The 27,410-nt window shown below is 23.5% G+C and overlaps 1 protein-coding gene and 1 long non-coding RNA gene across 4 annotated transcripts in view; one reads left to right on the forward strand and one right to left on the reverse strand.

The window, feature by feature from the left end:
* Positions 1–27,410, reverse strand: part of LOC122507190 — a 456,874-nt gene that overhangs the window by 55,523 nt on the left and 373,941 nt on the right. The window lies entirely within an intron of this gene.
* LOC122507207 lies at positions 6,919–12,074 on the forward strand. The gene is made up of 3 exons (XR_006302097.1): positions 6,919–6,997; positions 8,077–8,158; positions 11,824–12,074. It is a non-coding gene; the product is annotated as an uncharacterized LOC122507207 (long non-coding RNA).

Below are 27,410 nucleotides of genomic sequence, written 5' to 3' on the forward strand. Positions count from 1 at the left end.
TCGAATTTCAGTAGAGAAAAAAATTTTAGTCAGACCAATAAGTCAGACATTCTTCAAATATGATTATTTTATATTAAAATAAATTTAAATCAATGTCTGACTTTTTAATTTTGAAACAGTTTAATTTTTTTTCAAAATAATTTTAATAAAATTCGTCGTAAAAATTTAATTAATTTCAATAATTTAACAAAATTCAATTATTTTTAATATCTACTATTTCCAAAAAAATTTAAAAAAAAAAATGAATTAGAAATATATTATTAAAATTCGTCTCAAGAATTCAATTATTTTCAAAAATAATAAAATTCTTCGCAGAAATTCAATTATTTTATGGTAAAAAGTTTTTAAAAAATTCTCACCAAAATTTCAATTATCTTTATAAATAATAAAATTCTTCTTTAAAATTAAATTATTTTCAAAAATTTTAATAAAATTCTTGGCAAAGTTTTAATTATTTTCAAAAACTTTTCTCAATTTAATGAAATTTTTTAAGAGATTAAATTATTATTAATACAATTTTCATCTAATTTCTTATAAAAATGAAATAATTCTGAAAAATTTTCTTAAAATTCGTCAAAAGAATTTTAATTATTTAAAAATATGTTAATAAAAATCCTGATAAGAATAAAATTTTAAGGTACGTTCAATTATTCAATAAATTATTTATTTTTGTATTCAAATAATTGAATTCTCGTAGAATTTTCTAATAAAAATTGATGTAAATATGAATTTCAGTTAAAATTTTAGATAATTGAATATTAAACTCTCTAAATTTGAATTAGTAAAAATGTTTACTAATTGGAATTAATAACTTAGTTTTTGCTTTTGAATTAGCAGATTTTACCAATAAATAGTCGTTTCTACTAATTTAATAATTAATAGTAAAATTTACTAATTCAAAAGCAAAAAGTCAGTCACAAATTCCAATTAGTAAACATTTTTATTTTTACTAATTAAAATTTAAAAAGAAACTATTATAGCGTGAATTTTTAGAAATAATTGAATTTTGAAAAGATGTCAAATTATAATCTTTGAAAGTTTGAATTTTTCATACTTTTAACTAAAAAAAAATTAAAAAATTTTTTTTTTTTTTTAAATTGTGTAGATGTAATTTTTTTAAAAAGTTTAATGGAACTTTTTAGAAATTATTTATAGTTTTTATTTTCTAATATTTGAAGAATTTTCGAATAATGGATGAAATTTCGTAAAATTGAATTGTAAACAAAAGGATTTGAAAATTTTCAAAGAAATTTTTCAAAAATTATTAAAAATTAATAATTTAAAGAAGAATTTCAGTTTTAAATTCTACAAAGTAAGTGAATTTAAAAGAAAATAATTTTTATGAAGTTACAATATCATTCTTATAATATAAAATAATGATTTTATCAGTCGGTCATCTTTAATTATTATAAGACATGAAGATATCGACCACTCTGAGTCCGATCTTAATTTTTAATTCAAGAGAATGTCAGGGAAAAACAAAATTAAATTTTTGTTGTCAACAAATGTAGTTTTAAAAACCTAAAAAAATTCCGTTTTTTAACCTGGAAAAGTCATGGAATTTGAAATGAACAAAATAGCGTAGCAACCCTGCAATGATTTATCAGTGAAGAAGTGTTTCTACTGATTCATCATTAAAAAGTCAGTCAAGAATTTAAATTTAGTTTTAATATTAAATAATCATATTTAATGAACGTCTGACTGGACATTACCTTTACTACTTATTACAACATTTTTGTCTAATTAATATTTACGAAGGAAGTTTAAATAATTAAATAAAGAAGTAAATTAATCCAAGAAATAAAATACTTATTAAATAATCAGTAGAAAATTACACTTCTAGTCAGACATCTGTTTTACAAAGCTGATAATTCCCAGCTTTAAAAAAATCTCACCTTTGTTTAAAAAAGCAAAATAATAAATGTTAAGGGATTAGTTCGAACAATTACTGTTTAATCGAAAACCATCTAATTACAAAGTCAGAATGAAAATAATCTAATCGATTAAAAACTGTGTGTTGGTGAAAATTTTTTATCTTAGAGGAGTATTATTTTTTTTATCTAATATATGTAGCTTATGCAACTGGCTCATTTAAAATTTTCAATTGAATATGCAATATATTTAAAGTACTCCTGCTCGATATTTGTCTCACATTGGATAATGAGCTGAATGATTCAGCGATACTCTCAACTTTTTTTTTGATATTAAAGTGCATGTGTCGAGCTATAATGAACTCGTCAATATTCTTTTTTCCACTTCAAGGTATATTTAATTATTTACTGAATAATTAAACATCTTTTCGAAAAGTTATATTCTTAGAAATATAATTTTCAGTTTTCATTAGAAATTTTAAAAGTAACATTCTTGGAATATAATTTTTTATGTTTAGTACATTTTTTTAATTTTAATTATTTTAATTTACATTCGGTTTGTCTGACTATAACCGTGCGACACTACTCAGTAGTTTTCTGAAATTATTTTATTTCTATGTCTGACTAAAAATTGTTTTCTCTACTAAAACTCGAATTATCGACCAAGTAATTATCAAAGAACTACTTGTCTGACTTAAACACTACTTTTACTACTTGAAATTTAATTATTCCAGAATAATTTAGTTTTTTAGACAAAACTATAATTTCGTTTGTCTGACTAAATCACTACTTCTACTACTGAAATTTCATTATTAGAGAATAATTTATTTTTTAAACAAAACTAATTTCGTTTGTCTGACTAAAACACTACTTTAACTACTGAAATTTATTGCAGAATATATCTACATTTATATTTATTTATATCCATATCTATATTTATTTATCTATATATATATTTGTATTTATATTTATTTATAGTTGTAACGCGCTCTTAAGAGAGGTACATATGAAGCAAATTATTTTTAGGTTATTTTTGTTATTTTTATTTTAATTAAAATGTTTGTTATTAATTATGTAAATTTGTAACTAGTTTTTATTACATATTTTTTATGTAAAAAAGGCTTGAACATTAACATTTTTTTATAGTAATTGATTCTCTTAATGTATTTTTACTCCAAAAATTATAAACATAACCTAAAATTTTTTTTTGCTTAGGTGGCTTTCTTGAGTGTGCGTCACATTTATATTTATTTATATTTAAATTTATATTTATATATTTATATTTATTTATATTTATATTTTTATATTTATACTTATCTATATTTATATTTGCATTTATATTTATTTATATTAACATTTATACCTATTTCAAATTTCAATTTCCAAGAATATACATTTCTGCGAAAGGACAAGCAAATTCTATTTGGAATTCGATTCCAAAGTTCGAATCGAAAAACCAAAAAGAAAATCTAAAATACATTTATTTATTGCAAAAATTTAATTTAAATTTAAATGCATTTCACAAAAAAGTATTAAATTTTGAATTTGATTCCTAAGTTTTCATTTAAAAAATCCAAAAGGAAAAAAGGTAGATTTTTTTTTGAACTTCTGAATTAACAAATAAAATAAAGAAAAGAGAACTTTTTTTCCTTATTCCTTCAGTCTCTTTGAAGTTTTTCAACAGGATTTTTCATAATTAGATTTTCCCATTAAAGAGAAAACAAAGAAAAAGTGGAAAATGATGGCGTAAAAGCATATTTTCACTTGAGCACCAGAGGTGTATTTATAGTGTTACATAATTATGATTTTAAAAATAAATAATAAACATGCTGACCGCGTTGTATCGTTTAACCATCCGAGCGTGCCAAATATCGAGGTATTTTTCTTTTTCTCTCATTCTCTCTCTCTTTTTTTTTTTTTTTTTTTTTTTTTTTTTTTTTTTTTTTTTTGATTGAGTGAAACCTGGCTTTCGGCAATGGCAAAGAGAATTTTTAAGCTTCTTCAATAGTAACGAAATACTATATAGAGATCGAAGCCGAGAAGTAGAAAGCGATTCCTTCTCTTTCCTCTCTCTCACTCTCTCTCTCTCTCTTTGAATGGAAAAAAGAGAGTTGGCTCCGAATAAATATGTTGCCTCTTTTTTCCTCTGCTTCTTCCATTTCCCTTTCCTCGTTTTTTTTCCTCTTCTATTTATTTATTTATTTTTTTTTTTTTTTGCATCAACGTCGGTCGAGATTTTTTCGCGTGGTATACATCGATGACTCGGGTAAATATTTCAAAGCCAAATATCGAGAAATCGAGTAGTTTTCAAACGTGTTCGATCAGCATTGAATGCTCGATGACCGTAAAATGCTTTCTAATGATTCTTTTGAGGGTGGGGAGGGGTGGGGTGGCAAAAAAATTTCCGATGAATGAAAATGGACATTATGCAAATCTGCTTTGATCAGAAAACAAAAAATAGAAAACGAAAATAAAAAACATAAATTCTAAATATGACCTGCAATTGATCATAAAAGCATGTTTGATAATGAATTCAAAAGAATAATTTTTCGATAATTTTTTTTTTTTTTTGATATTTTTATAAATATATATTTTCAAATTATTTCTTTTAATAATTTTTTGTTGTTGATAATGTTAAGGACAATATTTTTGTAAATATATTAAATTTAATATTTAATAATATTTTAATAAGATTTAATAATATTTAATAATATTTTATTTTCTCTCTTGTCTAATTAACTCGAAATTTTTTTTTTCAGTGACGCATAACCATACAGGTCTTTGAAGAGACACCGAGAAGGAAACAATACTCGACAGAAGAATGTTACCAATGCAACTTTCAAATCTTAAATTTCAAGGCGATAGAGAAAGAGGAATAAAAAGAAGTAAAAGGGTAAGTCAAAAAAATATCAATAATACTTTCTATGTTAATTAGTTTTTGGTATAAAAAACCCGAAAACTACTTCCTTGAAATGTCGTATTTAAATCTAAAGAATCGTTCATTAAACCTCGCATTAAGATATTTTGTATTTTTAAATTTGTTTTTTTTTTAATTTTTCTTAATTTAAAAAATTTTTCAAATATAAATCTATTAAAAATATTATAAATTTTGTTATAATAAAACATTGTTGAGGAGAAGAAAATTTTTCTTAACACCATGTGATTATAAGGTCACGTGATCTCCTGTAAATTGAAAAATAATTTTATAAAATTTGATAAAAATTTTTCTTTCATTATAAAAAGTGAAAAAAATTAAAATTGAAAAATGTAAGAATTAAAAACGTATTAATAAAAAATTAGAATTAAAAATTACATAGTAAGGATGAAAAAGAAAAAGATTTTAATAATTAAAAGGATAATCAACTAATTTATAGTATAAAAAATTATAAATTTATTTAAATATTGTTAAAAATTTTATTTACCAAATATTCCAACTTATCTTAAAGCTGGAAAAAAATCTGGTAGAAGTTAATTTTCTATTTCTTCAATAATTCAGAGTAATAAGAGAAAAAAATTAATCCCTCATTGTAAACAAGAAAGTTAACGACCTTGGGTATTGTTAGACAATTTGTTTTGTGTCGAATAAAATTTCTCAGAAATTTAAATTTCATTCGGAAAAGAATCAAAAATTATTTTAAATCCAAATAAATTTCCAAAAAATAAAACTTTTGATTTATAAATTTTAAAAAGTAATTATTTACAAAAGTAAGAAAAACAAACAAATATCCATAAAAATTTTTTATTTGTTTTTTAAAGTAAAATATACTTTTCTTATTTCAGATTTCTTTAATGTTCTTAATTATTTTTATTAAAATTTAATTAGTAAATTAATCAAAATTTTCGTTTAAGAAATTATACTATTCATTAGTTTTCGATTTCTTCAACATTTAGAAAAATTGAGAGAAAATTTAATCCTTCATTGTAAACAAGGAAGTTAACGACCTTGTCAATTGTTAGAAATTTTACTTTCAAAACAAAATTTCTTGTAAATTTGAATTTCATTAGAAAAATAAATCAAAAATATTTCAAGACAAATAAATTTTTATTTTAAGAATAAAATTAGGAAGAATGAAAAAGTAAGTAGAAAATTGAAAGAAAATAAAGAGTTAAAAAGTAATAAAATATTAATCTAAAAAAAAAATACTCTAAATTTGAATTATTAAAAATGATTATTACTTTCAATTAGTGGCTAAATTCTTTTCTTTGAATTAGTAAATTTTACTAATAAATAGTCATTTCTACTAATTTAAGAAAACTAATTAAGAAATAGTAATTAAACATTAAAAAATAGTAATAGTGAAAATAGTAATTAAATTAAAATTAGTAATTACTACTAATTTATTTGTAAAATTTACTGATTTAAAAACAAAAAGTCACTAATTTAATTTAGTAAACATTTTTACTAATTAAAAATTGAGAGAGTAAAATACAGTTCGATTTAAAATTTTTAATAAATTATTTAAAATTGACAATATAAAAAATCACAGAAATAATTTCGTTAAAATAGAAATAAAGTGAATTGAAAATATTTAAATTAATAATTAAATATTAATTATTATTCATTGATAGTAATTTATTATAATTGATAGATAATAATAATTTAAAATTGAAAGATTAAAAATTAAATTTTTTTAAAACGGTCATTATTAATTAATAAATAAAAATAGAAAGTAGTAAAAAATTTTGCTAATCTTTCGAATGAAATTTCATTAAATTTTATTGAACAGTTTGAATTTTTTTTCGTAAAATTTTAAGTAGAAAATTATTGAAAATTTAAAAAATCAACAGTTTCAATATTTAGTCAAGGACTTTTCAATAATTGAGAATAAGAGAGAAAAGTTAATCCCCTATTGTAAACAAGGGAGGTAATGACCCTCGGCATTGTTGAGAGAAATTGTTTTCTTTTCGTCCTTGTCTATCTTTCCTTCGACGACAATAAAATTTCAAAATTAAAATTGAGCCTTTTCCCCTTCTCTCCCTCCCTTCGTGGAAAGTTTTTGCCTTCTACCTGCATGACTTTGTCATAGCGTCACAGTCCATTGAACTCCTTTGGTGGGGCAAGAATTTATCACGTTTTTCGAAGTGACAAATTTTTTTCTTAATTGCTTCGTGGTCTTTGATACACTGTAAGTCCCAAAATATATTTAAAAAATTCTTTTCTTAAAAATATTATCATAATTATAATAGTTAAATCAATTTTGTAATTAATACCAGATGAATTTTTTTCCATGTTTATAATCTATATAATTTAACTGTTTTGAAGAATTTTATTAAAACTTTTGCAAATAATTTATCTTTTTGAAGAATTTCTTGACTTTTTATAAAAATAATGGAGTTTCTTTTAATTCTAATCGAAAATCATAAATATAATCAATTTTGGGGTTATCCCAATTTTGTTAAAAAAATTTAATTAATAATTTTATTATTACATTTTATTAAAATTACTGATAGAACAAAAAATTATTGAAAATAATTGAATTTGACGAAGAATTTTTTTTTTAAATTATTGTTTCTGTTAATTATTGTAATTAAAAATTATTATTTACTTTTATTAAAATTTTCCAATTAAGTTCTCAGAAATTTATTGTAATTTTAAAAAGTAACGGAATTCTTTGTAAATATTTTATAAAAATTGTATTGAAAATAATTGAATTTTATCAGTTCAATTATTCAATTATCATTTTATTAAAATTTTTCAAAATAATTGAATTTCTGATTTTCATTATTTTTGAAACTAATGAAATTAATTGAATTCTTACGAAGAATATTCTATTAAAATTTTTAAAAAGCAGTAATAATTTTTTATTAACTTAATAAGTAGATTTTTAAAATTTTGATGATTCTGGAACTATTCGAAAATAAAACTTTGTAACTTGCATAATAAAAATAAATTGATAATTAGTTTTCAATTATATTGCCTTATTTTTAAAAAATATCTCAAAAAATATTAATTCTTCTGTTATTTTTTGATTTGGTTCTACTATTCTTAATATTAATTATTGACATTTTAAATAAAACGAAACTTTTAAATTTTATTTGTAAAAGAAATAATATAATTTTTTAGAAATGCAAAAATATTTCAATGGAAATTAAGAACAAGTTTAAAAGAAAAAAATCTCTTTTTTCTACAAAATAAAAATTGGCATTATTTTTAATGATTTATCTTTGCTACACTCTTTTCTAATTAAGATAATTTCTGTTACAGTGACGAATCACATCCATAAGTGATGGATGCTTGCACAATTCTCAAGAGGAGGTCGAAAGAGGAACAGGATCAAAGTTGAGGGGTAAGTAAGAAAATACTAATATTTGTTTTTATTCTTTATTTCTTAAAGTACAATTCTTTGAAAGTCTTTTATTCTTTACTCATTTTAGTAAATTTTTTTTCATTGATTTCAATCTTTTTCTTTATTAAATTTAAAAAACCTCACTTTTGAATTCTTTTGCAAGGTAATATATACTTAGCACCTATTTTGGAATATTTTTTATTTAATATATTCTATTTCTAAAATAAAAATATATTTTGAAGTATATATTCTAACTTCTGAAAATGTTTACTGAATATTAAATTTAAATTAAATAAACTAAATATACTCTCTAAATTTGAATTAGTAAAAATATTTATTAGTTTGAATCAGTGACTGACTGCTTTTGCTTTTGAATTAGTAAATTTTACTAATAAATAGTAATTTCTACAAATTTATTATTAAATTTTACGAATTAAAAAAACTAAACTGTCAGTCGCACTAATTCAAATTAGTAAAAATAGTAAAAGTAAATAAATAAGTAATTTCTATTAATTCATCAGTAAAATTTACTGAATTAAAAGATAAAAGTCAACCACTAATTCAAATTTGTAAACCATTTTACTAATTTAAATAAATATATAGTAATTTCCACTAATTCATTAGTAAAATTTACTAAATCAAAAGAAAAATGACTGACGCTAATTAAAAATTTGTAAAACATTTTACTAATTCAAATTTAGAGAGTAAAGAAAAAAAAATATTAGAATTTCAACCATTTTAAGTACGAAATGAAACTAAAAAAATCTGTATTATTACTACTAATTGTAAAAGTTGAAAATAAATAATCTGTTAGAATTAGTAAAAGTTTAACATTAAACTAAAGCAAAAAGGAAATTTAGAAAGCAAATAAAAAATGTGGTACAAAAACTGTAATAATAAGTAAAAAACTAAAAAAATAAATAGAAAAGTACAAAATAAAAATTTAAAAATATTTTAAAACAGCTGCTAAGTAAAATGTACAATTTCAGTTCATAAATTTTCAAATACATATATTGTCCCTATATTTAAAGATAGGGGCCCACGTCGAAAAATTCCATGGAACTAGTCCTGGGAATTCCATGGAACTTCGGTAAGGAATTTCCGTGGAGATTCCATGGAGAGATTCCATGGAAATTCTGAAAATTTTTAATTTTAATATTATTTAAACATTTATATGACGATTAGAGTTTTATTAATAAGCTTTGTTGCAATTGCAAATTTTAATTTATCCTCTCAAAACAAATGTATTTTATTTTTTCAAAATAGAATATTTTTATTCCTTCCTGATTAATAATAAAACAAAAGAATTTTTTGAGATTTGGATGTCAAAAAAAAACCATATCAAAATTCAAGTGAAATAAGAAAAAAATAAAATATATTAATTTTAATTAAATTCTATTATTTGCACAATACTATATACATATATTTATTATTTTATGCAACTCAGGCGTATTATGGTTACTTTATCTATCTGTACAGGCGCATATTAAGTTCACCCTTATAACCCAGCGGTCAATAAAGTGCCCATTATTTCCCTAGGGCAATAAAGTACTTATTACTACCCTAGGATAATAATAGACACTTTATTGACCAGCTGGGTAATATGGGGAAACTTAGCATGCACCGGCACAGGTAAATAAAGTGACCATAATAAGCCTTTGTTGAATAATGTACTATTAATTATCATTTTAACTATAATAATTGTGGTTATATAAATTTTTATTAAATTAATTACTAAATTAATCACTGAATTAATGTTTTTATTTAAATAAATATAATTAATGATTAATAATTAACATCTTACATCAATTATAATGCGAGTTTGATTTGAAATACGAATTTTTCAATTACAACAAAGCTTATTATTAAACTATTAAACTCTAATCGTCATAGATAATTATATTAAAATAAAAAATTTGCAGAATTTCCGTAATTTCTGTGAAATTCCATGAAGAAGTTCCACGGAAGTTCCATGAAAATTCCAGGAAGTTAAGTACTTCCATGGAATTTAAGTACTTCCATGGAATTTTTTGCACGTGGGCGGATTTTATTTTATCCTTGCAGTTGAAGTATAAATTAAAATTGTTTCTCCTCTTTTCTGTCTCATAACTTTTTTAAACATTTATACTTTCTTTTCTCTACTATTCTCTTTTGTAGCAATGTTTTAGCTTTCTCTTTTAGCTTTCTCTTTTGTAGCTAAATGTTTCTACACTTTTTCTTTTTTTCCTATCCCCTCCCATTTCTACTCGTTCTCCGTGTGGAAACATGGATAGATAGAATAGGAAAGCGAGGGGGTAACAAAAAAACTTTCTTTTCCTATCTCTCCTTCCTTTGCTAAACTCTCTTTCCCCATGGAAATGGATAGAGGGAATAGGAAGGGGAGAGGGATAGCAAAACCTCTTTTTCCTATTCCCTCCCTTTCCTACTCTGTTACCATATGGAGCTAAGTTCTCTGTTGGTGGAAGGACAAGTAGGAAATGGATGGCATAGAAAATTGAACGACTTCTCTGTTTCCCTAGGGGAAAAAGAAGTCGTTTTTCGAAGTAGGTCTTTGTCGACTTTCTTAGAAGTAAGTATTACTTAGAAGTAAGTAAAGTCGGCGGACCCCAAGGGAGGAGGTTAGGACTCCGACCTCTCTTGGCATAGGAATTAAATAAAAGTCCATTCATCCCAATGGGAGGAGTTTTACGACTCTCTCTCCCACTTGGAAGAAACCAAAGTCGTCCTGGAGGAGAGGGTTTCCGACTTCACTCTCCTCCAGCAGGAAGTTGGAAATTACCAATCCAACTACGGAAGTCGAAGTCAAGGAGGAGGAAGCACAACGATAACTTCCTATTCTTGAAAAGAAAAAACCCCTCCCCCTATGTAAATTTTTTTTTACATCTCTAGAGGTCGGTATTCACAGTGACCTTCTTACACGTTTGACTTCTTCTGGAATTGAGAAAGCCATCCTCTTTCTAAAGAGGTTCTGACTTTTCTCTCTTCCTACTCAAGGAGAGTGAAGTCGACAACTTCTCTCCTTGACGTTCGACTTCTTCTGGAATTGAGAAAGCCATTTCTGACTTTTCTCTCTTCCTACTCAAGGAGAGTGAAGTCGACAACTTCTCTCCTTGAGGACGACTTCGGTTCCCAGATGGGGAGAGAAAGTCGTCACACTCTCCGCCGGGATGGGTAGGGGAGGTATTCTCAAGTCCTTCACTAGGGAGTCTGTGAAGGACTGAGTTGGTGGAAAGACTTTCTTTCGAGTCTTTCCACCAAAAGGAAGGGAGGGAGAACTTCTTCTTTCCCTGGGAAGAGGAGGGAGAACTTCTTCTTTCCCTGGGAAGAAAGAAGTCTTCACTTTACCTTAGGAGCTTTCTTCCCTGGAAGAGTTGCTTCAAATCAAATCTCCTAGGGAGAAAAGTCCCATGTTTTCCCAATTAGAGTTTAAGTGACTTTTCTACCTTTTGGAGAGGGAAGAAGTCACTTATTCTCCTCGGGAACCAAGTGATCACATTTTACCCTAAGGAAAGAAAATTTATGACTTTTCTCTCTAAGGAGAAGAAAGAGGGACCTTTTCTCCTTAGAGAGTAAAGTGGAACTTAAAGTGGAACTTTCTTCCATTTAGGAATAGAAATAGTTAGAAATATTTTAACAAGAGAGTAAAAGACCTGTTTTTGTTTCAGAAATGGAAGAAATAAAAGAGACCCATGACCAGAAGGAGGAAAAGAAAATCAGAACAAGGAATAGACCTGAAAGGATTTTAGTTTAGACTCATGACCAGTAGGAGGAAAAGAACAGTGGAACAAGGAATAGACCTAAAAGGATTTTAACTAGCAAGTTACTTATATGCATTAAAAAAGATATTTTTTTTTATACAAGCATTACGTGCATTTACATATTAAATTGAATAAAAATATTATGTAATACTGTATAATACAATAAATACGTTATTAAAATTAATTTTAAAAATGACTCGATATTTTATTGTCTTCTTTATTCAGGGTTGCCACAAATGATTTCGTTTTTTCCTTACTTTTCCTTAATTTTAGGATAGAATTTGCTGATCCCATTGAAAAAATTAAAATAGTCACAAATAAATTAAAATAGTCACAAATAAGATTAGTTTAATTAATTAAGTAAATACTTTAATGAAACTTTTCTTAATTATTTTTAAAAACATCAGTAAAATTCTTAAAAATTTCAGTTACTTTTAATTAACTTTTATGTTTCTATTATTTTAAAAATTTTTAAATACCTGTTTATAAAATTCCAATAATCTTGAATTAAATCATCAAAAATAAAATATTTTAAAAAACAAAATTTTTCAGAATTTTAAAGAAAATTTTTCGAATTTAAAAACATCAGTAAAATTCTTAAAAATTTCAGTTACTTTTAATTAACTTCTATGTTTCTATTATTTGTCAAATTTTCAAATACTTGTTTATAAAATTTCAATAATCTTGTATCAAATTATCAAAAATAGAAATAAAATATTTTAAAAAACAAAATTTTTCAGAATTTTAAAGAAAATTTTTCGAAACTACTAGTCTTAGATAATATTTCAAACCTTAATTGCGGCTTTTTATACTAAAAACAAATTGAATACATTAATACTCTTTCTAATATAGTTAATTCACTTTTTGCTTTAAAAAAATTCTTCGAAATTACAATTTTTGTAATTTAAAATTTAAATAATTATCAAAATAAGTATTTAATTAACAATTTAATAAAATTTATTATAATAAAATTTATTAAAATTTCACAAAATTGAAATTAATTTCATAATTAAAAGTCATTGCATAATTTAATTATTTAAAATAAAATTTGATGATTTCGAGAAATGAAAAAAATTTGTGTCATTGTTTTAAAATTCATTGAACTCCAAAAATTTTTTAAGGTGAGATTATAATTCAAAAAGAGCAATTAAAGGTTGTGTTTTTTCAAAAATGTTTTTAGATACAAAAAAAAGATTTTGTAATAATTCTAAAATTTTGTTAATTTTCTAGTCCAATTGATAAAAATTCCCTGACTTGTGGCAACCGTGGAAATTTCAAACAATCATGCACTTTAGTTATAATAAGAAAAAATGTGATTGAATTTTATAAAAAAAAAGATTATTTGAAAGGACAGTAATAAGAAAGGTCTTTTACTCACAAAAAGGAAAGTGTACTAATCACTGCGATATTTATTTATTTATTTATTTATAAGAATCAAAGTTTCCAGTGATTGGAAATAATTCCACTATTAATAAATATTTTTATCTTTAACATTAAATTTTACAGGAAAATTCAATCGATGTTTAAAACAACTTTTCTTCAAAATTATCAAGAATTTTAATTTTAAAGTTTTAAATGTAATATTTTAAAAACTTGTAAATTATAAAATAAAAAAACTTTTTTATAAAGTCGCAGTAATTAGTATATAACTAGTATTGTCTACTGTCTAAACTGAAACCTACACTCAGCTTTTCTGTTTTATTAAAAACTGTTTCTTTAAACGTTATTTTCAACAAATTATTTATGAATGACTGACTATTTAGTCAATGACTGACTTTTCACTTTCAAGCCAACTATATTTTGACCATTTCAAATGATTTAAATTTAGAGGTATGATAACTTTAATTAAAATTCTAAAAAAAAATATTAACTTTACAAATTCTTGTCAATAAATAAAGAATTATTTTTTCTCTCTAATTTTAAATAAATGAACAGTCAGCGACTAATATTGAAATTATTAAAATTCACAGTAATATTAAAGGAAAATTTTTATTACAAATTAAAATTTACATTAATTGAAATTATTCAAATTTTTCCCTCAAAATTAGTAAGTTTTTACTTATTTTATTTTTATCTCGTGCCAATTAACTTTTTATTTTTAATTCTAATTTACAAATTTTAATTCTTAAAATTTACCTTTAAATTTTTAGTCCATTTTAAATATTATTTTTTTATTTCAAATATTTAAGATATAAAGAATTTTTTGCCAAAATAAATAATTTTTTTACAATTAAATAAAATATTTTTCTGGGTGTAGGTTGCAATGAAAGATAAAAAAAATATTAAAATGTCAATCACTTACCCCTCATCTTCGGTGAGAAAATGTAATAAAGTTGACGATGTTTTTTCAAGCTTCTTGTGCAGTTAAAATTATTTTAACTTACTTATTTTCTAATTTCCTATCTAATATAATATTTCATTTTTACAATTTAAAAATCTCTAGCTAAATAATTCATGATACACTCAGCGAAGAATATTTGAATACAATAATAACTATAAACACTAAATAAAGTATCGAAAATTTCCGGAAAATGATAAATCATTCTTCTATGTCTTCTGTTGTCTCGTCTTCCTCGTTCTTCCTCTCCGATGAATGTCGTAATAGGAGAAATAAAATTTTCTCTGAAAATAATAAAGTTAATTAGCCAAAAAAAAAATTTGATGAAATTAATTCCTCATTTCGAGTTTTTTTTCTTTTAAAAATTGTTACTTCTTTAAATAAAAAATTTTTTAAATCGCTATTACATTGAAACGATACATTAAAACCATTAACATTTATTTATTACGATTTAAGAAAATATTTTTATTAATCGAAATATTTTAATTTTTCTTTTCATTATTACTTTCATTTAATTTTCAAATTTAATTTTCAATTTAATTAAAAATAATTAATAAATATTATTAATTAACTAAAAAAATAATTATTTAACACGTGTGTAAGTAATATATGTTAAACAATTGAAAAAATTGTCTTTTTTCATTAATTTTTAGTTTCATTTAATTTTTAAATTAGTTTAAAATATGAGAAAACAATAATTAATATTACTAAATAAAAAAATTGTTATTCAACACGTGTATAAGTTATATAGGTAAAAAAAAGATTATTAAAAAATTTCAAATAATTAAAATAATATATCAATGAAATGAAAAAAATAATTTATGAAAATAAATTATGTTAAAAATATTTAAATAATTTAGGTACAAATTTTTGGTACTTACTCATTAATTATCAAAGAATGATGAGAAAATTAAAAAAAAATTCCCTCTAGAAAATGGGTTGCACTTTGGAATATTCTTGCACATTCTGTTCGATGCTAAAAAATTGGATGTCAGTTATTTGCAGCACTAAATTATTTATTATATAAATTAAAAAAATTAAAATATTTGATAAAATTTAATTACTTGATGAAATTTAACTTCATATTAGAGAAGTTACCCCACCAAAGGAGTTCAATGGACTGTGACGCTATGACAAAGTCATGCAGGTAGAAGGCGAAAATTTTCCACGAAGGGAGGGAGAGAAGGGGAAAAGGCTCAATTTTAATTTTGAAATTTTATTGTCGTCGAAGGAAAGATAGACAAGGACGAAAAGAAAACAATTTCTCTCAACAATGCCGAGGGTCATTACCTCCCTTCTTTACAATAGGGGATTAACTTTTCTCTCTTATTTTCAATTATTGAAAAGTCCTTGACTAAATATTGAAACTGTTGATTTTTTAAACTTTCAATAATTTTCCACTTAAAATTTTACGAAAAAAAATTCAAACTGTTAAATAAAATTTTATGAAATTTTATTCAAAAAATTAACAAAATTTTTTACTACTTTCTATTTTTATTTATTAATTAATAATAACTGTTTTGAAAAATTTTAATTTTTAATCTTTCAATTTTAAATTATTATTATCTATCAATTCTAATAAATTACTATCAATGAATAATAATTAATATTTAATTATTAATTTAAATATTTTTAATTCACTTTATTGCTATTTTAACGAAATCATTTCTGTGATTTTTTATATTGTTGTTCTTAAATAATTTATTAAAATTTTTAAATCGAACTGCATTCTACTCTCTCAATTTTTAATTAGTAATAATGTTTACTAAATTAAATTAGTGACTTTTTGTTTTTAAATCAGTAAATTTTACAAATAAATTAGTGGTATTTACTAATTTTAATTTAATTACTATTTTCACTATTACTATTTTTTAATGTTTAATTACTATTTCTTAATTAGTTTTCTTAAATTAGTAGAAATGATTATTTATTAGTAAAATTTACTAATTCAAAGAAAAGAATTTAGCCACTAATTGAAAGTAATAATCATTTTTACTAATTCAAATTTAGAGTATTTTTTGTTTAGATTAATATTTTATTACTTTTTAACTCTTTATTTTCTTTCAATTTTTTACTTACTTTTTATTCTTCCTAACTTTTCTTCTTAAATAACAAAGAAAGTTTTATTTTTTGAAAATTTATTTGTTTTAAAATAATTTTTGATTTTTTTTCGAATGAAATTTAAATTTCTGATAAATTTTATTTGACACAAAACAATTTGTCTAACAATACCCAAGGTCGTTAACTTTCTTGTTTATAATGAGGGATTAATTTTTTTTTCTTATTACTCTGAATTATTGAAGAAATAGAAAATTAATAGAAATAATATTGTTGTCAGAAATTTTTCAATAAAATTTTTTAAAAATAAAACTAAACTAAAACTACTAAAAAGTGGCTGTAAAATTATACAATAAAAATTAGTAAAAACGTTAAATATTTTCTTCATAATTTTTAATTCTTATTAATTATTTTTAGAATTTTAATTTTTTGCAGTCTTTAATTTTAGTTTACTTTTATTTTAACTTGAAAAAAAATATCTTTTTACAAAAAATTTATTTTTGAATTTAAAAACTTTGTGTTGAAAGTGAAAATATCATTTATTTGTTATAATATTTTAATAATATTTATATTTCTTATTCTAAAAAATTCTAATTCTAAAATTAATGAGAAAAATATTCTGAAATACTCCTTATATATTTTCAAAATGGATTTTTAAAATTAAATTGTTTTATAAATTTTATGTTTTCAGGAAATTAATATTAATAGAAAATCATTAAACCTAATTTAATCACACGGAGTGTCAGAATACAATTTTTACTTTAAATGTTTTATCATTAAAAATTACGATAAGTGAAATATTATATTTGGAAAAAATTCTAGAAAAAACATTTATGTATATTTTTAAAATTTATTTTAAACTATATTTTTAAAACATATTTTTAAATTATATTTTCAAAATATATTTTTAAACTATGTTTCTAAAATATATTTTTAAACTATATTTTTAAATTTTCTTTTTCAACTACATTTTTAAATTTCATTTTTAAACTATATATTTTAAAAATATTATGAGTAAATTGCACTTAAAAGTCCAAATTTTTTAGATTTGAATAAAACATTTTTCAGAGCGTACGAAGTACTAATATTGATATTTCTTTGACTTACCCCTTTGCATCTTGCGTTTCCTATTTCCTCTATTGTCTTCAAATCACTTGAAAAATCATGTAAAATCGTATTTTCTTTACTAAAATCACCTACTAAGTTTTCATCTTTTCTATCTAATGTAATAAGAATTTAAAAAATTGTTCAAAAATTCCTAGCTAAAATAATAATTTTAAAATTACTATACTCATAAGATAAAATACTCCCTATTATTTTTAGTACAATAAATATTAGAAACATTTTCCTAATGTCATCCTACTCTAATGCGAGTTAAACTCCTAATGAGGTTTCGAAGATTTCCAGACAAGTTCGCGTCGTGTTTCGATGTTCTGCCGAATCCCAATCCCATTTCTCTTACAGTCTCCCACGAAGGACTTCGGTGTGGAAAAATGCAACACTTTCTGGTTGATACGTGATACGTCACTGCTTAAGAAATTAGCATTTAATTAGTAAAGAGAAAAAAATAAATAAAATTTATTTACTATTATTTATTTATATTTAAAAATATTAAAAAATTTATTTATAATTAAAAATATTTAAAAATTTATAAACTGTAATCAAAAGGAAAATATTACAGATTTTTATTCCAATATTTATATAGTACATTATTTATGTACAGTATCATGTAGTATTAAAAAGAAATCTGCAGCGTTTTTTTTTCTTTTCTAGTTATTTAATTAAATACAAAACTTGTTAATAATTGTTTTTAAACTTTTTCCAAGAGATTGCTGGGTAAGGAAAAAGTATACACTTTTCAGTGGAAAAGCGTCTCAATGACAATATTGAGCTGAGAGGATTACAAACTTTCTTGTCTGACGTAAAAGTACTCAACTACTTGAAGAATTGTACACTGGGGTATAAAAACCACACTGTACTTGGTAAACTTTATTTAAAATATTATCTATTACTCTCTAAAATTTGTTTCAATGAAAAAACTTCTCTTTCGAGACTAATTATTTAGATAGTTGTTCCTTTTTTTTTGCTGTACATCAAATCATCATTTTCACTAAATTGTAAATTATTTCTACTTTAGTTATTAATTTTTAATTATTAATTATTAATTATTAGTTATTAATTATTAATTATTAATTATTAGTAATTATTAATTATTAATTATTAATTATTAATTATTAATTATTAATTATTAATTATTAATTATTAATTATTAATTATTAATTATTAATTATACTTTTTATAATAATACTTATACTTTTATAAAAATATTTTTAATTATACTTTTTCCTTAGTTACTTCGAGTTTAAGTAGTAAAAAATAATATTAGTCAGACGAATACATTTAATTTTCCCAGTCCTAAATTTCTAAAACGTTAATTTAATAATTATGTCATTGAATTTTAAAAACAGTGTTACTGGTAATTCGAGTTTAAGTAGTAGAAGACAGTATTAGTCAGAAAAAAATATTTGATAAGTTTTCTAGTTCTTCTGGACTATAAAAATCAGTAATTGAATAATTATTTCATTGAATACTAAAAAAATATTTACTCGTAATTCGAGATTAAGTAGTAAAAGAAAATATTAGTCAGACAAAACATTTTTTTCCTACTCCTTCTCTAAAGAACTAAAATGTACAGTAAATTATTTTTTTTTCTTATTATATTAAAATAAGATGCAGTAAATGTACTTAATAGTTTTTGAGAGAGAAATTCTTCGAAATTTAAGTGTATCAGTAGTAAAATACGGCTTTAGTCAGACATTCTGTAAATTCGCTTTCAGAATGTGAAAATAGTTTCACTCAGACGAAATTTATATTTATTTATTGATTTTTTGCATCAAGTAACAAACAGAAAAGTAGTTCCAGTAGAAAGAGACATTTTCTGTCAGACCAAACTGTCTGACTAAACTTGTATTTTACTACTGAAATTCGTATAATCGTAGACATGAAACTGCTGTCTGACTAAAATTGTATTTTACCACTGAAAATCTTTACTTACACAAAACTAATTCGATATGTCTGACTATTACCATCTTATACTACTTAATTGTGAGTACCAAGAAGTGGAAAATGGTTTTAATCAGACAAATGAAAATAGTATTTTTTGTATTTTTCTAGTTCTTCTTAAAAAATAGTAATTCAATAATTATTTTAGGGAACATTAAAAAAAAATTTACTGATAATTTGAGTTGTCAGTGGTCGAAAAGTAGAGTAAATTCGAGTTAAGTAGTAAAAGACAATAGTGGTCAGACGAAAACATTTTTTAATTTTTCTGGTTTTACACAAAATATTAGAAGTAGAGTCTAGTAATACGGAATATTTTATTATAAGTACATTGTCTCACAGTAGTGCAGAACAGTTTTGGTCAGACGGTAGAAAATTTGACTAATATTTATAATTTTAGTTCATTTACAAGTCGCGAGTGGCAAAAATGGCTTACTAGTGGCAAAGTAAGTTTAGGGCAGACGAAGACAGAATAAATATTTTTAACGCAGTTTCCAAAAGTAGTAGAACACTTTTTTGCTTATACGAAATTTTTTATATTTTGGAATTAAAAATTTTCTAGTAGCAAACTACCATTTCAGTCAGACAAGTACAAAAGTGGTGAAACACGATGTTATTTTGGTGACAGTAGTAGAATAAATGTTCAGTCAGACAGAATTGAATTAATTTTACTAGACTACTAAGTAGTATAACACGTTTTTAGTCAGACAAGTGAAATTGGTCTTGTGTAATTAAAAAATTTCAGTCATAAAAATTGTTTTTATCAGACATGAAAACTTATGTTAAATATATGAGTGCAAAGAAGTAAAAACAGTTTTATGTCCGGCAATTGAAATTAGTATCGTATAAATAAGGTATTTCAGTAGTAAAAACTATTTTTGTCAGACATATAGGTTTAAGTTAATTATATCAGAGTAGCAAGTAGTGTAACACGATTTTAGTCAGACATATCAAACTAGTGTTGTGTAATGAAGGGATTTCAGTAGTATAAACTGTTTTAGTCAGACTTGGAATTTTTGTAAAAATCACAAGTATTGAAAAGACCAGTTTTGAGTAGTAAAAGTAAATTTCAGTCAGACAAGTAACAAATTCTTTGTTTTAATCACCCAAGTAGTAAAATACACGATCTAATTTAAATAATCACTAGTAAAATATAGTTTTAATCTTACGGATTATAAGATAGATTTTGAAAAATGAAATAAATGAAAAGATAATAAATTTCTTTGGTAGAATGTATTTGCATATTTGTTTATTAATCCTCCTCATATACATGAGAGCGAAAGCATATTATCATAAATTAATATGAACTGAAAGACTGAACATTAATTATATTCGTTGAACTGTTCTAAGCTCCGAGCTTTTAAGCACTTCATTTTAAAAAAAATTTTCAAGCTTTTGCATTGTAAAATAGTATTCAAGTTTTAGCGAAACACATAAATCATTATAAATTCTTAGATTTTTTTTGATTTTTTCAGAATTTTTTTTCTACTCTCATTTAAATTTCAAATTCACTCTATACAGGATTTAAGATGAATGTTTTATTGAAAATTTACGTCACTTTTCACCGTATTTTTGAGAACTTTAAAAACTTTATGTCAATTTTGCATTTTATCTCATTTTTCGAGTTTTATTTTCTATTTTCTCTCTTTTTTTTGCAAAACTATAGAATTTAAGAATTTTACAATTTGGGGAAAAACTTTTATTTTTCTATAGTCGTTCAATTTTTTTTTTTTTATTTTTCTGTCATTTTTCTTGTATATTTTATTTTAGGGTTTAAATTATTCTTGACTTTTTACGGACTTTTGAAATTTTACTTTTGAGGTTTTAAATTAATTTTTCAAAATTTCGAATATTTTTTCAAAAATAAAAACATGTTTAGGAATTAAAAAAAAATATGTTTTTGACTCTTAGATTAGTTGGTAGTTGAGTAAAAGAGGTCTAAAAAAGTCTGACTGAACGTATATTTTACTACTAATACAATTTTTACTTTAATAAATTGACTTGAAGAAAAATGACTTGATACAAGTAAATATTTATTAGATTATTAAATTGATATTAAATTATATAATCCTGACTATACAGTTCATTTAACAAATAATCGTTTTTAGAACTAATAAATTTTAAAATATAATAGAATTTAAAAATTTTCTAATTTAAATTTTTGTTGAAAAGACTAAAAAAAATTCAATTTTGAAGAAATTACAAATAATTGCAATAATTCAATTATTAAAAAAAAAAAAAATAAAATTCAACTATGTTCAAAATTTGAAAAAAATTCTGGTAAAAATCCCAATTATTTTTATAAAAAAAAAATTCTTCTCCAAAGTTCAATTATTTTCATAAATGGCAAAAAAAAATTCTTGACCTAATTTCAATTATTTTCAAAAATAAAATGCATTTTTCTAATTTCAATGATTTTCAATATCTGCTATTTTAATAAAATTTCCCAAAAAGAATTCAATTATTTAAAAAATTCTTTAATAAAATTATATGCAAACATTCAATTATTTTCATAAATAAGAAAATTTTCAACGGAATTCAATTATTTTCATAAATAATAAATTTTTTTTAAGGAATTCAATTATTTTTATAAATAACAAATTTTTTTCACGGAATTCAATTATTATTTTCATAAAAAATAATTTAAAATTCTAGAAAATAATAATTAAATTAAAATGATGAAAATAATTTTGATGAAGTTACAGTAACAATATTCTTATAATATAAAATAATGATTTTATCTCTCGGTCATTTTTAATTATTAGAAAATATGAAGATATCGATTGCTCCGAGTCGAAGACTCGGAGTGATCGATTTCTTCATGTTTTATAACAATTTTTTATAATTTGTTTAATTTTAAAAAGGTTTTAATTTAAAATTTTTAAATGTCTTAATTCCTTTGGAAAATCCTGTTCCAAAGATAAGATTAAAAATAGAAATTGTGCAAATATTTTTCTTCTTTTTCTAAAACAAAATAATAATTTTGTTAAAAAAATTGTGATTCAGAAAGAAAAATAATGCAAAATAAATAAATTTTCTATTTCTTAATCACAGTTGCTTAACAATTTTCTAATTTTCTTTAGAAGTAGAAAACAAAAATCTGCATAATTTCAATTTGATAAAACATAATATTTAACCAAATTATAGTCTTTTAATGAAAAGAAGTGAAAAAAATTGTATTTAATTTTCCAATGTCTGACTAAACTTATTTTTCACTACTGAAAGGGAGTGATTAGTAGTAAAAAATAGTTTTTGTCAGGCAGAATATTAAAACACTTTTAAATAGTAGTTTCAGTAGAAGAAATAAATTTTAGTCAGACATTGAGTTGAAAATTCGCTTTGACATTAGTTGCCAGTAGTGAAAATTACCTTAACTCAGACGGACAGTTTTGTAATGTTTGAAATATTAATGTAAGTAGTAAGAACCACCTTTAGTCAGACATTTTAAAAAAGGGGGAAAAAGAAAAGTAAAAAAAAAAATTGAAGTTGCATTTTCTGAATGCATGAGCAATCGACTTTTAAATAGAGTGGAAAAAGAAAATAGAATTTTTAACGAAGTGAAAGGGTCGATAATCCATAAAGGTTTGATTGCCTGTTCGTACTACGCCATAAAAGCGAAGCAAGTCTCTCTTTTTGAATTTGGGAAAAAGGAAGAAGCGCATGGAGAGGACCGTAAATATTTGCCTCCTTATTCCTATGATAAACCACCTCCCCACCCCTTTTTCCCCACCACCACCACCACGAAAAAAGAAAAACCAAAAAAAAAATGCTTTTCATTTTTCTCCGTTAGCTCTCTTTTATTCGACGGAAGCTGTTTGGAGCTCTTTTATGATCGCAAAGGCATTCGTATTCAGTTGACGACTTCAAATTACAGTTTCCTGTGGGCCCTTCACTTTCATCCTTCCTTCATTTTTATTCCCCCCCCCCTCCCTCTCCTCCCACAAACATACATTCACTTTTTAACAATATTTTTGACCAAAAAATTTTCACACGAAAAATTACGACTGTCATTTATTTTTCAATTTTAAAAAAAGAAATGGAATTGAATTTTTTTTCTAAAAGTTTTGAAAAAATTGGAGTGATTTTTAAATTTGAATTTGGGGACATTCATATATTTTGATGGCTTAAAAAAATTACAAACGATACGCCTGACCTACCTGTCTGACTGAAATTTACTTTTACTACTCAAAACTGGTCTTTTCAATACTTGTGATTTTTACAAAAATTCCAAGTCTGACTAAAACAGTTTATACTACTGAAATCCCTTCATTACACAACACTAGTTTGATATGTCTGACTAAAATCGTGTTACACTACTTGCTACTCTGATATAATTAACTTAAACCTATATGTCTGACAAAAATAGTTTTTACTACTGAAATACCTAATTTACACGATACTAATTTCAATTGCCGGACATAAAACTTTTTTTACTACTTTGCACTCATATATTTAACTTAAGTTTACATGTCTGATAAAAACAGTTTTTACTACTGAAATGTTTCAATTACACAAGACCAATTTCACTTGTCTGACTAAAAACTTGTTATACTACTTAGTAGTCTAGTAAAATTAATTCAATTCTGTCTGACTGAACATTTATTCTACTACTGTCACCAAAATAGCATCGTATTTCACCACTTTTGTACTTGTCTGACTGAAATGGTAGTTTGCTACTAGAAAATTTTTAATTCCAAAATATAAAAAATTTCGTATAAGCAAAAAAGTGTTCTACTACTTTTGGAAACTGCGTTAAAAATATTTATTCTGTCTTCGTCTGCCCTAAACTTACTTTGCCACTAGTAAGCCTTTTTTACCACTCGACGACTTGTATATGAACTAAAATTATAAATATTAGTCAAATTTCTACCGTCTGACCAAAACTGTTCTGCACTTCTGTGAGACTATGTACTTATAATAAAATATTCCGTATTACTAGTCTCTACTTCTAATGTTTTGTGTAGAACCAGAAAAATTAAAAAATGATTTCGTCTGACCACTATTGTCTTTTACTACTTAACTCGAATTTACTCTACTTTTCGACCACTGCCAACTCAAATTATCAGTAAATTTTTTTTTAATGTTCCCTAAAATAATTATTGAATTACTATTTTTTAAGAAGAACTAGAAAAATACAAAAAATACTATTTTCATTTGTCTGATTAAAACCATTTTCCACTTCTTGGTACTCACAATTAAGTAGTATAAGATGGAAATAGTCAGACATATCGAATTAGTTTTGTGTAAGTAAAGATTTTTAGTGGTAAAATACAATTTTAGTCAGACAGCAGTTTCATGTCTTCGATTATACGAATTTCAGTAGTAAAATACAAGTTTAGTCAGACAGTTTGGTCTGACAGAAAATGTCTCTTTCTACTGCAACTACTTTTCTGTTTGTTACTTGATGCAAAAAATCAATAAATAAATATTAATTTCGTCTGACTGAATAGCTATTTTCATATCTGGAAGCGAATTTACAGAATGTCTGACTAAAGCCGTCGTTTACTACTGATACACTACAATTTCGAAGAATTTCTCTCTCAAAAACTATTAAGTACATTTACTGCATCTTATTTTAATATAATAAGAAAAAAAAAATTTTTTGTACATTTTAGTTCTTTAGAAGGAGTAGGAAAAAAATTATTTTTGTCTGACTAATATCTTCTTTTACTACTTAATCTCGAATTACCAGTAAAGAATTTTTTAGTATTCAATGAAATAATTATTCAATTACTGATTTTTCTAGTCCAGAAGAACTAGAAAACTTAAAAAATATTTTCGTCTGACTAATATTGTCTTCTACTACTTAAACTCGAATTACCAGTAACACTGTTTTTAAAATTCAATGACATAATTATTAAATTAATTTCTTTAGAAATTTAGAAGGACTGGAAAAATTAATTGTGTTTGTCTGACTAATATTGACTTTTACTACTTAAACCCAAATTACCAGTAACACTGTTTTTTAAATTCAATGACTTAATTATTATTAAATTTACTACTTAAGAAAGAATCCGACAAACAATCGGAACAAAAGTTAGTCCAATGTCATAATTTCGTATTTTAAATTAAAAAAGTTAAATTAAATTTTTAATTTCTTTTCGGTAGAAGCGTAACTAATTTAATTTTCTACATTTTGAACATTTTAAAGTTATATTTGAATAAAGATTATAAATTTTGGTCAATAATAAATTATTTAAGTAACATATCACAAAATTTATAACAAATGTTTCTTATTAACAGGAAATTGTAATTTTTATTCAAATGTAACTTTTAATTGTTTTAAATATTCAAAATTAAATTCTTAGCCTTTCCACCAAGACGAATTTAAAATTTAATTTGTGTTTTTATTTTAAATTACGAAATTATGAGATTGGACTAACTTTTGATTTGACTGTCTGTCAGATTCTTCCTTAAACTCCATGTATTTTTTTTTATTTTTCGATGAACTAGTCATTGAATTACGATAATATTAACTAATTTTAATTAGTTTTTTATAACTAATTTTAATTAGTTCTTTTTAAATAATTTTAATTAGTTTTTTTTAACTAATTTTAATTATTTTTTTTAACTAATTTTAATCAGTTTTTCTTAACTAATTTTAATTAGTTTTTTTAAATAATTTATTTAGTTTTTTTAACTAATTTTGTTTCGTCTTTCTTTTTTGAAATTATTTATTCCCACCATTTTATTATTATTCATTCCCTCTCCTTTCTATTTATCAATACAAAAATCTCTCTCTACATTTTTCTGATAATGCAATTCAAGTTTTATCGGGTTAAGATTTGCGATCAATTTGGTGTAAGTCAATGAGGGAAATAAAAAGGGGACAGAGAGGGGTGGGGGGGGGGGTAAGGGTGACCTTATCGGAGATGCGTGATATTCTTTAGTGTGGTTTGAAAAAGTAAGAGGAGAGTTTTGGTATCGCAAAACTTAAATCCACGTCGTCTTTTTTTTTTTCTTTTATTTTTTTTTCTTCCTTCTCTCTACTACTCCCTTCAATCCTAAGAGAACGATCGGTTTCCTCTGAGTTGGAGTTGTAATCCTGTGAGAGTTATTGGATTCGGTTTGATCCACTGGTCTCTCTTTCTCTATTCGTTGGTTCGTTTTTAGTTCTTTCCCGGAAGTTGGGTCTCGAGTTTTCGCTCTCACTCTCTATCTTTCTCTCTCTCTCTCTCTCTCTCTCACTCTCTTTTACTCTACCTGGAAAGCTCACTTCGCATTTTGCGATAAGGAAAACTGCTATATAGGAACTTGAACGTAGAGTCTACATTTTTTGCCCCCTACCCCCCTTCCCCCACTCCTAGCATCGGAAACTTTTGACAGGGTACATTCTTTACAACCATCGTCGCTCAACATCTTTCGATTCAAACTTGTATGTTCTTTTTTTAATATAAGTGAAATCTCGCATTTACTTTTGGAAAAAAAATTTTTTTTTATTGAATTTTATTTTTTTGACTCTTCTTTTTTAAATTTTTTCTTCTCTTTTTACTTCGGTTCTTCTTTTTTTCACTTTGGAAAAAAATTAATTATATATTCACATAATTTGAGAGTTTTTCAATACTTTAGTATTCAAAAAATATCAAATTATTCAAAATCTTAAATAATCTATGAATTTTCTTTCTTAATGTAAAAAAAAGGTTTGAATTCGAATGTTTTGAAAAATTTTAATTCTTATAGAAAACAAAATAATCATTAAATATTTATTTAAAAAAGAAGTAATAGAACATTTTTCAGAGTAATAATTTTTATACTGAATGGAAATATTCTTTAGAGTCAAGGAGAAGTAAGAATTTTGTCTAATATTCAAGGGAAAGTTAGGGAAAAACAAAATTAAAATTTTTGTTAGATTTTTGTTAAAAAAAAAATTTTTTATTTTAAGTTTTAATTTTTAATTTAAAAATTTTTGTTAAAAACCAAGAAAAATTCCGTTTTATAACCTGGAAAAGTCAGGGAATTTGAAATTAGCAAAAGTGTGCCAATTCTGAATAATGATTTTTTGATTAATGAATAAATAATAATAATAAAGGTAAATATT

The sequence above is a fragment of the Leptopilina heterotoma genome, unplaced genomic scaffold (assembly GCF_015476425.1).
Source record: "Leptopilina heterotoma isolate Lh14 unplaced genomic scaffold, ASM1547642v1 Lhet_45, whole genome shotgun sequence".
Lineage (NCBI taxonomy): Eukaryota > Metazoa > Arthropoda > Insecta > Hymenoptera > Figitidae > Leptopilina > Leptopilina heterotoma.